At 38.1% G+C, this 12,054-nt stretch overlaps 1 long non-coding RNA gene and 1 other non-coding gene across 2 annotated transcripts; both read right to left on the bottom strand.

Annotated features, from left to right (window-relative positions):
- Positions 1-1,741: 1,741 nt before the first annotated feature.
- On the bottom strand, positions 1,742-2,156 carry LOC127129744 (uncharacterized). Its single transcript, XR_007806387.1, has 3 exons — positions 2,106-2,156; positions 1,902-2,012; positions 1,742-1,811 (listed from the first exon to the last, which is right to left on the bottom strand). It is a non-coding gene; the product is annotated as an uncharacterized LOC127129744 (long non-coding RNA).
- Positions 2,157-11,065: 8,909 nt separating this feature from the next.
- Positions 11,066-11,172, bottom strand: LOC127134032 (small nucleolar RNA R71). The gene has a single exon (XR_007807813.1). It is a non-coding gene; the product is annotated as a small nucleolar RNA R71 (small nucleolar RNA).
- Between the last annotated feature and the right edge of the window lie 882 nt (positions 11,173-12,054).

Raw genomic sequence — 12,054 nt, 5'->3', positions numbered from 1 at the left:
GGGAACACTTTTCCACTCAGTCATCTAGTGATGTATGCTCGCAAGATGTCTACTCAGACCGATAATGATCAACTATTGATTTTTTTTCCAGGATAATTTGATCGGTGTTATGCTCCGTTGGTATATGGGGTTGGATAGTGCTAGCATTCACACTTTCAACGATTTGGGGGAGGCCTTCGTCAAACTGTATAAGCACAATATGGATATGGCGCCTGATAGAGACCAGCTGAGGTCTATGTCTCAGAAAGATAAAGAGACGTTTAAAGAGTATGCGCAGAGATGGAGGGAATTGGCTGCCCAGATCACTCCTCCTTTGGAGAAAAAAGAGATGACAAAAATCTTTCTGAAAACTCTGAGTTCATTTTATTATGAACGAATGATTGTTAGTGCCCCTAGTGACTTTACCGAGATGGTAAACATGGGGATGAGGCTTGATGAAGGAGTCCGAGAAGGACGTTTGTCGAAAAATGAGGCATCAACGAGCAAGAGATATGGCAGCAGTTTCAGCAAGGAGAAAGACAACGAAGCGAATGAAATAAGCAGTGGTAGGCAGAGGAGACCTCAGATCAGAAGGAATCAATCATCCTGCCAACATCATCATCAAGTATCTTCCCTTATCCCAGTATTTTCTAATCAACAATTAATACCAGTTCAACAACCGCAACATCAACAACAATAACCACAACAACGAACAAACACCTATAACAACAACAATACCAACAACAATCATCATCAACAAAACTTCGAGAGGAAGAAGGTCTCACTACGCCAAATAAGGGAAAAGAGGGCGCTTATTTTGGCCTATAACAGCGCTTTTAAGCGCCCTCTAAAGTGGCGCTGGCATAGGTAAAGACAACGCTTTGTTTTCCTGGAGAAAGCGCTCTCTAAAGTGGCCCTTTAAGGGCCACATTATAGTGCGCTTTCAGAAAAAAGCGCCCTCTGGAGTGGTCCATAAAGGGCCACCTTAGAGGGCGCTTTCTGGACAAAGCGCCCTCTAAAGTTGTCAATGTAAAGTGTTTAGAGGGCGCTTCCTACAGAAAGCGCCCTCTAAAGTGTTAGTTATTTTTAAAAAAATTGTTTGAAAAACAGTGGGTATTTAATTGGGAACCTGTTCGCATGCTGCAAAAGTGTAAAATTCATATTGATTTCATCCTTTAATCCAATGTTATACACCATTAATCCATTGATATATATAACATGAATCCATTTATATACAATATTAATCCTCCATATATACAACATTAATATATTGATATTCATGCATGTACAACAACATTCCATACATATATGTACAACAACTACAACCTATATGATTCTATGATCAATAATGAATTGACACAATTCATCCTTCATTTCATCCAAATGAGCTCTTGAGTAAGATTTGTATTCGTCAAAGTACTACAATTAAGAGAATAAAACATATTCATGATTTAGTAACAAATTAGATGAAATATCCGATAATATTAAAATAAACCCTAAGTTATTATTCCATACCATTTTTGGGATGTCTATACGATTCAACGCAATGATATCTCTCATAAATCTCAATACAAAAAATCCACAATCGATCGAATTGTTTTGCTGAGGACACTACACAGAAAAACAAACAATATATATATATATATATATATATATATATATATATATATATATATATATATATAGTTAATTTCTTACAAACACTATTATAAGCAAAAAAACAAACACTATTATAAGCAAAAATAAGAAACTTAATATATACCTGAACTCTGACCCAGGTAATGTCCTTCCTATTACGATAATTCTTTTTCGATCTAAATTTTAGTATTGCCCTAACAAAATAAAAACGTATATTGAGATCAATCTGACAGACATAATTAAATATACAAATACACACGAATATTTGGGGGAATTTCACTTACGCGTCAACCGTCTTCTTCATACTCGGATATTTACTCCAATTACCCGGTAACGAATCGAGATAATACACCATTAGTCTCGAAAGATCCATAGCAACCAACACCCAGTGACCACTGTAAAATAAAACAAAAATTTAGATGCATAAAAATTTTCTACGTAAAAGATATACATAGATTAGAATGAAATTATTAGAAAGAAAATCTAACCCGTTGCCAGAATTAAACGGTAAAAAATACAAACTGGGTGTAGTATTATCGCTGGCCACCATGAATCTATCGACTAGTTCATTCATTACGGATGTTGGATTTTTCGTTATAAACGTTGTGTTGATACGGGAAGCAGCAATAAAATTGAATCGGTTACACAATTCAGTTCCCCGCATCAATGTGTCATACATATACCTTAAATAGAAACATAATAAACATTAGACTACTCATTGAAATGTGTAAATAAATTGTTCAACTAAGTAAATAATAGATTGATCGGAGTACCATATGTATGTATGAATGACAGCGATGCCCAATTCTTCGTGTTCAAAAAGTTGTAGCATGTCCTCCTTTGCAATTAATTCGGAATGAGCAATTCCAAAAACACCTTCATCCATATCTACACTACGGATGGCGCCGTGCATAATATCTGACGCTTCCACCATTTTCTCAAGACGCATCATAATTTAAGATTTTGTCCCGGACGTCGTTGGAATTTCCTTACTAGCTTTGTCCAACATTTGACCAGGAACCTAAAAATATAAATTAAATCATGACTTTTTGTGATGCAACGGAATCGTTGTGTATATAATTCAATGGGTATATATATTTGTACCTCTTTTTGAGATTTAGGATTTGTTTTTGTCCCGGACTTCGTTGGAATATCCTTACCAGCTTTTTTCAACATTCGACCGGGAACCTAAAAATTCATATAAATTAAATCATGACTTTTTGTGATGCAACAGAATCGTTGTGTATATAATTCAATGTGTATATATATTTGTACCTCTTTTTGAGATTTAGGATTTGTTTTTGTCCCGGACTTCGTTGGAATATCCTTACCAGCTTTTTTCAACATTCGACCGGGAACCTAAAAATTCATATAAATTAAATCATGACTTTTTGTGATGCAACAGAATCGTTGCGTATATAATTCAATGGGTATATGTATTTGTACCTCTTTTTGAGATGCAATCGACTCGATGCGTCTTGAAATCCCTTTACCAGCTTTATGTGTGGGTCTTGTAGGAGTCTAACATTACCATGTAATAAGGATTGATTAAATATCATAATTGTAGCTGAATTGAAATGTGAATAATAAATATTCATAATCATTTAGAACATATATACCTCGGCATCTGGGAAAATTAGATCTGACGGCCATCCAACAAAGGATCCGACTGCATCTCGCATCAACGTTGTCTCTGAAACAACGTCAGGTAATGGTAGAAGCGCGTCCGTATCTAATACAAGGTCAACCGAAACTTTCATATATCCCACCGGGAGGGGATTATGGTGAAGTAATTCACCCGAAGTTTTGTGCACTTTTCCCTTGCCAACTATGCGATAAGTTGGTGACGATAGATACAGCTGACAAGGTGTAATGCCCTAAACCAATAATAAATATGTTATTGTTAACGTGTATATGTGTCAAGTAAAAAAATGCTATTTTAATTTCATAATAACATATATAATTACCTCGGGAAATTTCGGTTGACAATTGATACTAGCTCGATCACTAGTATCTTTTGCCTCGGAACCGCGCCTTTCCTCTCTATACCTTGCATTCTCCTTTTGCAGTTCGAGTACTTGTGCCCTTAACTCCGCCAAGGTCTCCATCACCTCTTTGTTGGTAGGATTTTTTGTTTTTGGTTTTTTATAAAATGACGACGGAGTCACACCAAAACCCTTACCCCTCACACGACCGGAATACTCAGGAACATTTAGTACTTGACTAAGTAGGCTCCTGCAATCCTGGACCTCGGTTGAAGGTAAGGTTTGGGATAAAGTCTCCTGAAATATTATTAGAGGAGATTAAAAATGAATTATATGTCTAATAAAATTTTCGATATAATTAAAGAAATAATGTTATATATACTTACACATTCGTCATAAACATTTTGAACCGCTTCAACGACAGCCCCATCCTTCTCAACCCGAGCAGTCTTCCACAATACGTGCTCCGGAAGAGATGTTGCGTCACTTTTCTCCTCGGCTAGCTACACATTGAATCAGATTATAAGATCATCAATTATAACATATTGTGACAATGTATAAGCTCATAGCATTTGAATATACTCACAATTCTTTGTTCTAACCGTGCATATCCCGTACGCCCTTTTTTGTACGGATACGCGGGTTTTGATGCCCTTTTCCGATTTTTGTCGCTTACTTCCTGGATAAAAAAGTTTAAGGCATATCAGAACCAAGTAACTTAACAATTGTATAATACCATAATTAATAGACATTACATGGAATTTTTCGTTTCTTCGTTTGGCGACAAAGTTATCCCATTCTTCGGCTGAAATAATCTCCGCATACTTCATTGGCCGTTCTGCTTCAACAAATTTTCCTTCCTCATCCTTGAGAAATTTGTTGGACAAAAAGGATCGAAATCCTCGGAGTCTTTTTCCGGCCAATTGAATACAATATTTTTGCCGGCTTTCATCGATGTGAAAGGATCTCTAAAAAACATACACATGGAGTGTGTTATTATAAGTAATATTATAACAATATATGGTCAACAAATAGTCAACAAAAAAACATATAACAATATATGGTAAGTACCTGTATCTCGGACCATATTTTTTCTTTGCCAACCTTCAATTCCGGACTTCTCCAATTATCACATGTAATTGGAATATGTTGTCGAACAAGGAAACCAATGTAACTTGCCAACATTGAACCGTTAGGCTCAATTAGTTGGTCTTCAGCACTCCAATGTACTTCGAATTTTTCACCCTTGTCTCTTGCACGAATGATTGACTTCATAACAGTAAATCCTCGTTTGATTTCATTTTCAACATTGTTACGTGATCCACTCGCGTCATGGGTATCGTCTTGGTTACTAGCCATTTTATCTGTAATATAGAAATGATTCAATAAGACCCAAGTAAGACAATGACCATATTCGTGAAGCTACACAAAAAACACATTCATATACCTTCCATTTCTCTCATGTTACAACAATCTAAACTCTCTCTTTTTTTCATCATTATTGAATACAAACTCACACACACCTACTGCATACAAAAGACCAATGCAAACTTATGGTGTTTGGAACATGAACAAACTTGCATCCATAATCATCAAACTTCCAAGCACAAGCTCAAACACACTCCAAATGACATCAGTTTTCAATCAGAAATAAAAAACCTTACATAACCATACAACATACAACATTCAGTGATCAAAACCATACACAAAAAAATAACAAAAAATGATTTTCAACAAGGTGCTCATGAACACCATATAGTGCTCGTTTGCCCTAAACAACATTAATCAACATAATGCACAAAATGTAAAACTCAGTTTAGAAAATGTCCTAATCAAACACCTGAAAATACAAACTATTGAGAGAAATACCTTCAAGGTGACGGTAACGATGGAGAAGAAAGTGAACAGCGACGGTGGATGCAGATAACTCAGTGAACGTGAACGCAGCAGCAGAAAAAGGCGACGACGACGACGACGGTGAGGGAGGGAGAACGAACGGAGGACGAGAGTAATCGCAGTAGAGAGTAATCGCAGTAGAGAGAAAACCCAGTTACGTAAACGAAATAGCATATAGCGAGGGAAAATAAAGAGACATGCAATATATGTTATAATTTTAATGTTTACTAAAGGGGACCTTAGAGGGCGCTTGTGTAAAAAAAGCGCCCTCTAAAGGGGGCCTAAGAGAGCGCTTCTAAAAGCGCTCTCTAAGGCTTTCCAAAAGCGCCTTATAAACTGGAAATGTACATGGACTTAGAGAGCGCTTTTTTAAAAGCGCCCTCTAAGGGTACCCTTAGAGGGCGCTTTCATAAACGCGCCCTCTATTGGTGTCCCTCCATTTCCTCATTATTTTTTCGCTTCACTTTAGAGGGCGCTTTGTTACAAAAGCGCCCTCTAAAGTGCGTTGTCTATTCCAGTTGTTCGCTCCTTATTTTTTCTCTTCACTTTAGAGTGCGCTTTTGTAATAAAGCGCCCTCTAAGGTATGCTGTCTATTCCAATTTTTGGCGTAGTGTCTCTTTCGACCCAATTCTTATGTATTATGCAGAATTGTATCCATCCTTGGTTCTCAAGAACCTAATCCAACCGAGAAACCCGTCGTAGATTCCTGAACCACTTCCATGGTGGTACAAGCCTGAGCTCTGTTGTGCTTTTCATCAAGAGGCACCCGGACATGATATCGAGAACTGTTATCCGCTCAAGTATGAGGTTCAAAAGCTGATGAAGAGTGGAATGGTGTCCTTCGAGGACCGTGCGCCGAATGTGAAAGCAAATCCTTTGCCCGCCCATGGGAACTCTTATGTGAATATGGTGGATGGTTGTCCTGGCGAGTTTAAAGTTTTTGATGTGCGGTTTATCCGAAGATCCTTGGTTCAGATGCATAAGGATGTTTGTTTGGTAAGTGATTGTGAGCATGACCATGATGCTTATGCTGTTTGTAGTGTTAACCCGATGGGTTGTGAAGTTATGAAAAGGGACATCCAGCGACTGATGGATGAAGGCATGATTCAAATTGTTCAAACCCTTCATGTGGATGACGACGTGAATGTCATAGTGCCCATTTTCAAGCAGCTAGAGAGATTGGTAATCCAGTACGACAGCAGCAACAATAGCCATGTCAGCAATAGATTAGTATCGTCGTTGGTTATACGGTTAGCGGGTCCAATCCCGTATTCATCTGATAAAGCCGTGTCATACCAGTATAATGCTACAATGGTAGAAGGTGGTCAAGAGGTCCCGTTGCCTACGACTAGCTCTGTGGTGAGCATTGTTGATGTTACCAAGGTGACCCACAATGGTCGAGTGTTTGGGTCGGTGTTCCCAAAGGATAAGGAAGAATCAGTTATGAGTAAGAAGGTAGAAGTGCCTGTTGTAGATCCAGTTGGTACTTCAAAGGGTAAGTCTGGTGAATCCAGCGATGTGAAGGCCAACGATGATGATGAGGTACTCTGGTTAATCAAGAGAAGTGAGTTTAAAAATACAAGAGAAAAGGAGACTAATCATCCTAAGGATCCCTAATAACAATGTCAGAAGCCCTAGCTGAAGGCGCATACTTCCTTCGAATGCGACGGATCTCGGTCTCAAAAGAAGCCTTCATCTGAGTCTTCTCAAGGACAAGCTGATCAACAATCTTGTTACAAGCAATGGAAGGTTGAGGCATTCTAGAAGATGAAACCTCTAGCTCTCTCTGTCTCTTTGTCACTCGGTCTTCAAGTAGCTCAATGAGTGCATCTTTGTCCTTAGCCTCCAACTGCAACTCTTCATGCTTCTTGCTCAAAGCATGGAAACACTCTTCCCACATATCCTTCTCTTACTTCATCTTGGCGAGCGCGTCTTCCAACTCCTCTACATCTTGATTAGGGAGAGTTAATGGCTCAACAACAACCATAGACATAGGTCTTTCACAAGGATAAGACATCTTCAACTCCAAAGCTCTCTTCTTCACCCAAAGAGTGTAAGCTTCCAAAGTTACACAATTGCACGGACCAAGCTCGGATCTTCCTTTCCTATGTAAATTATGCCAAGCATGCACAATCTTCTGCTTCAAATGTTGGGGATGTTTACCCTCTTGATAGAAAAGACCTTCTAACAAAGTGTTATTAGGTTTGTCTCTCAAGGGGAACCCAAGTTGACGATGAGCCAAATCAGGGTTGTAGTTAATTCCTCCTTGTGTACCAATGAGAGGAACATTAGAGAATTCACCACAACTATCAATAATCTCCAAACTGCTCAAAGAAAGATCATACCAAACTATATCATCATTAGTGAGAGACATAAGTCTCTGAGACCACCTTAGACATTGTTTGTTCTCCACAAAAGCAGGTGTCTGAGGCAAGTGCGAAATAAACCACTTGTACAGAGGAGGAATACAACAAACGATCGTTCAACCACCTTTAGAATTCCTTAAATGCAAAGAGATGTAAATATCACCCAACAAAGTAGGTACAGGATTCCCAATCAAGAAAAGTCTAATGGCGTTAACATCAACAAAACCATCAATGTTAGGGAACAAAGCTAATCCATAAATGAGCAACACAATGATAGCTTCAAAAGCATCCACACTACCGGCTTGAGCAAAAGCAGTAGCTTCCTTATGAGGAAATCAGATGGCAACCCAAATAATCCTCCTTTCTTCACCCAATGAGCCTTTATCTCAGACTTCTTCAAGTGAAGAGCTTCAGTAATAATACTAGATCGAGGAATCTCCTCCAATCCACTAAAAGGTACTCTACTAGAAATAGGTATCCCCAAAGTGTCCTAGGTACTCTAATCATAGAACTGCACCAATACACTCAAGAGTCCTTCAACCACATCGGCAGACAAGATGGACAGAAGCTTCCCATGGCGTTGTTTGAAGTCCAAGGGATCTAATACAAAAGATGCTAGCTTCCTTAACTCTTTCAAGTCGGGACATCTGAAACTGTACTTCTTAGTGTCCCTTCGTCCACAATCCATGGTCTGAAAATATTGGCAAATAATACCTCAGTTCCTTGAAATTTTCGCGTGATGAATGTTATGATGCGCATGAATGCATGAATGCAACAATCACAAATAAGGGATCACACTGATAACATGAAACTATATCACATTTTTAGACTTGATTTAATTAAATTATATCGTTATTTGATTCAACTTATTTTATATTATTCGATATTACTCGGTATTTTCCTATTATTTATTTCAGGTATCATTATTTAAAGCACGTGTGAAAAAGAAAGAAGAGGGGTGCAAAAAGAGGATTTTCTAGGAAAAGCACAAGTTGAAGCACCAAAGCCCAACCCACGTTTGGAACAAAGGAAATGGCTGTCATGACCGCCACGAGCACATGCCGAGCGCCACGTCCTAAAACCTAGTGTTACGACCGTAACACATAGTGTGACGGACGTCACACATTCCATCCTATATTTTAGGCTTTACGTGCGTAACGGAGTGGACGGTTTCCCCTAAATTTTCTCCTGCACTCGTAGACGTTTTGAATGACACTGAAGACCCATTCTAGGAAACGGTTATTTTGAGAGGTGAATATAAATAGACCTCACAAAAGCCAATTGAGGGGGCTTCGCCGTACAACTTTTCCAGCATTATTTTTCCAGCACTCTAAATTTCCAAGCAATTTATTTCCTTTTCTTTTCTAGTTTAATTTCCGAAGCATACAGTTTATTTTCTCATGATAGTTTCTACACTGGAAATTATTGTGTAATTTTACTGGATCTAACCTTACGTTAGATCATAGTATTTTATTTCCTTGTTTTTACTTTCCTATCTGATTGAGAATTGTGAGAAACAAATCCAACCGACTTGTGGTGGAGTGTTCGAGCATCGAAGCTAGGAGATAAAATCCAGAATTCTAGTATTTTTCCAGGTTCATTAATTAATTAATTTATCGTTTTAATTTACATATGCTTTGTTCCGCTGTTTATATATATTGTTTGTTTGATATGGCCGTATTTATGCATGATTATTGTTTGTGCATGTTTATCATGTCTGGCTAATTAATTTAGATATCGGTATGTAAAGTAAGCGGAATAAAGGAATTCGAATTGAGTTGGTTTTAAATTTATTTCAAAATATAGTCACTCTTTTTCTGGTCTCAATTTACAGAGTTAATACCAAGGTTTTTGTACGAGAGTAAAAGACATAAAGAAGTTAAAATCAATAGAACGACGGTTTGAGTTTTTAACTGGACAGTGTAAATTGAACATTAACTTTAAATCAGGGCGAAAGCAATTTTTAAGGTTAATTAAATTCTAATCATTTTCAAAAATTATTTTTAAAAGTTAAATGTGAGAACGAGAGTTAAGCATTTAAGTTTAATCATATAATCTAAGTCAACAGAGCGAGAGTTTGAGACGAGGGTGTTTAAACGGTTAGTATTTTCTCAAAAGGAGTTTATATAGATTCTATTATTTTCAAAAAGTGATTTTAGATTTAACGAAATAGTGAGAGCGTATGTTAAAATATAAAGTCATAGTCTAATTCAACAGAGCGAGAGTTTGAGGAAAAGACTTTTAACCAATAGTGTCTACTGAAAAGACTTATTTTAAAATTAAGAAAAAGACCAACGAAGATTTGATTCCCCAATTACGACGAACTACATACTGATATCCATATTATTTGATATTTTATCTAGATCCAAATTTAGTTTTACTTTTCCCCCTAATCATTAAAGTATCATCCGCCTTAGCTTTACGCAGTAACCCTAGAAAAACGGTAGATCGATTCATTAAGTCCATGTGGGATCGATATATTTTAAAACTACGCGATTAGACTGTGCACTTGCAGTTAATACCCCGATAGACTCATAAAGTCGCGATCAAGTTTTTGGCGCCGTTGCCGGGGACTTTATTTAGTCGATATCGTAACTCTTCTGTTACGCTGTAGAGACTAAGGCAATTTTTATTTTTTCCCTTTTTCGTTGATTTGTATGCCACACACTCGCTCACAAGGCGAGCCGTACTACTTACGAATCAACGACGTTGAACGATATCTCCGATTATTACGACAAATTCGGGAGTATCGTGCTACGAACAATCTTCCTCCAATCGAAATTCCTAATCTCTAAAATCTCCTTCCTTTAACGATACCAGCGATGGCCGAACCAGCTCGTGCTCTTCGAGATTACGCTGCTCCATCGCAGGATGAGCCGCATTCGAGTATTTCTCCACCCGCAATCAAAGCAAACAACTTCGAACTTAAACCTTCGCTGTTGCAGGCAGTGCAACAGAATCAATTTTCTGGAAATCCTACCGAGGATCCAAACCTTCATTTATCCGTATTTGTCCAATACGCTGACACTGTTAAAGCTAATGGTGTCACTTCAGAGGCAATTCGACTTCGTCTCTTTCCTTTCTCGTTAAGAGATAAAGCTAGAAGATGGCTTCAGTCTCTTCCTTCCAACTTAGTCACCACATGGAATGAGTTGAAGAAAGTATTTCTTGCCCGATATTTTCCTCGGAGCAAAACAGCTATGTTGAGAGCCCAGATAAATGGATTTAAGAAAAAAGATAACGAATCTCTTTTCAAAGCATGGGAAAGATACAAGGACATGATGAGACTTTGTCCACACCATGGTTTAGAAGACTGGTTAGTAATTCACACCTTCTACAATGGTCTCTTGTACAACACAAGGTTAACAATAGACGCCGCCGCCGGTGGTGCGCTTATGGATAAACCTTACACCGACGCTTATCAACTTATCGAGAGCATGGCCCAAAATCATTATCAGTGGGGAAGAGACCGAACAGTGGTAGAAAAACCTCAAACGAAAGGTCGCATGTACGAGATAAGTAGCCTTGATCACGTTAATGCAAAAGTGGATGCTCTTGCTCAAAAAATTGAAAGTTTAAATGTATCACCTCCAGCCACCGTGGTTGCCGTAACCCAAAATTGCGAGGTTTGTGGAATTCAAGGTCACACTCCTACAGATTGTCAACTCCTAACAGGAATTCAAACAGATCAGGTGAACTATGTTCAAGGTAATCCTTACTCGAATACCTATAACTCAAACTGGAAGAACCATCCTAATTTTTCATATAAAAGTAACAACGCTTTATATGCACCAGGTCAAGCTCCAGCTGTACCACCTGGATATCGTTCCGTTAGATATCCCGTAGGAATTCTTGAAAACGTTCCCGTGCGCATAGGTCAATTCTACATTCCCATCGATTTTATAATTATGGACATAAGAGAAGATGAAGTCACCCCCATTATATTGGGAAGACCCTTCTTAGCAACTGTCGGTGCTATCATAGACGTAAAACGAGGACGACTCACTTTCGAAGTAGGAGAAGAGAAAATTGAGTTTATTCTTTCCAAATTTTTGAAAGCACCTGCAATAGAAGACACATGTTACTTCATGGATATCATCGATGAATGCATAAAAGAAACAGAATTCGAAAATGACGATTTATCCGACTATCGTGTAGAAGACAGACTGAACCAATGTTTAGCAATAAC

This window comes from Lathyrus oleraceus, chromosome 3 (genome assembly GCF_024323335.1).
Source record: "Lathyrus oleraceus cultivar Zhongwan6 chromosome 3, CAAS_Psat_ZW6_1.0, whole genome shotgun sequence".
NCBI classification, from domain to species: Eukaryota; Viridiplantae; Streptophyta; class Magnoliopsida; order Fabales; family Fabaceae; genus Lathyrus; species Lathyrus oleraceus.
This window is presented reverse-complemented; position numbering and strand designations above follow the sequence as displayed.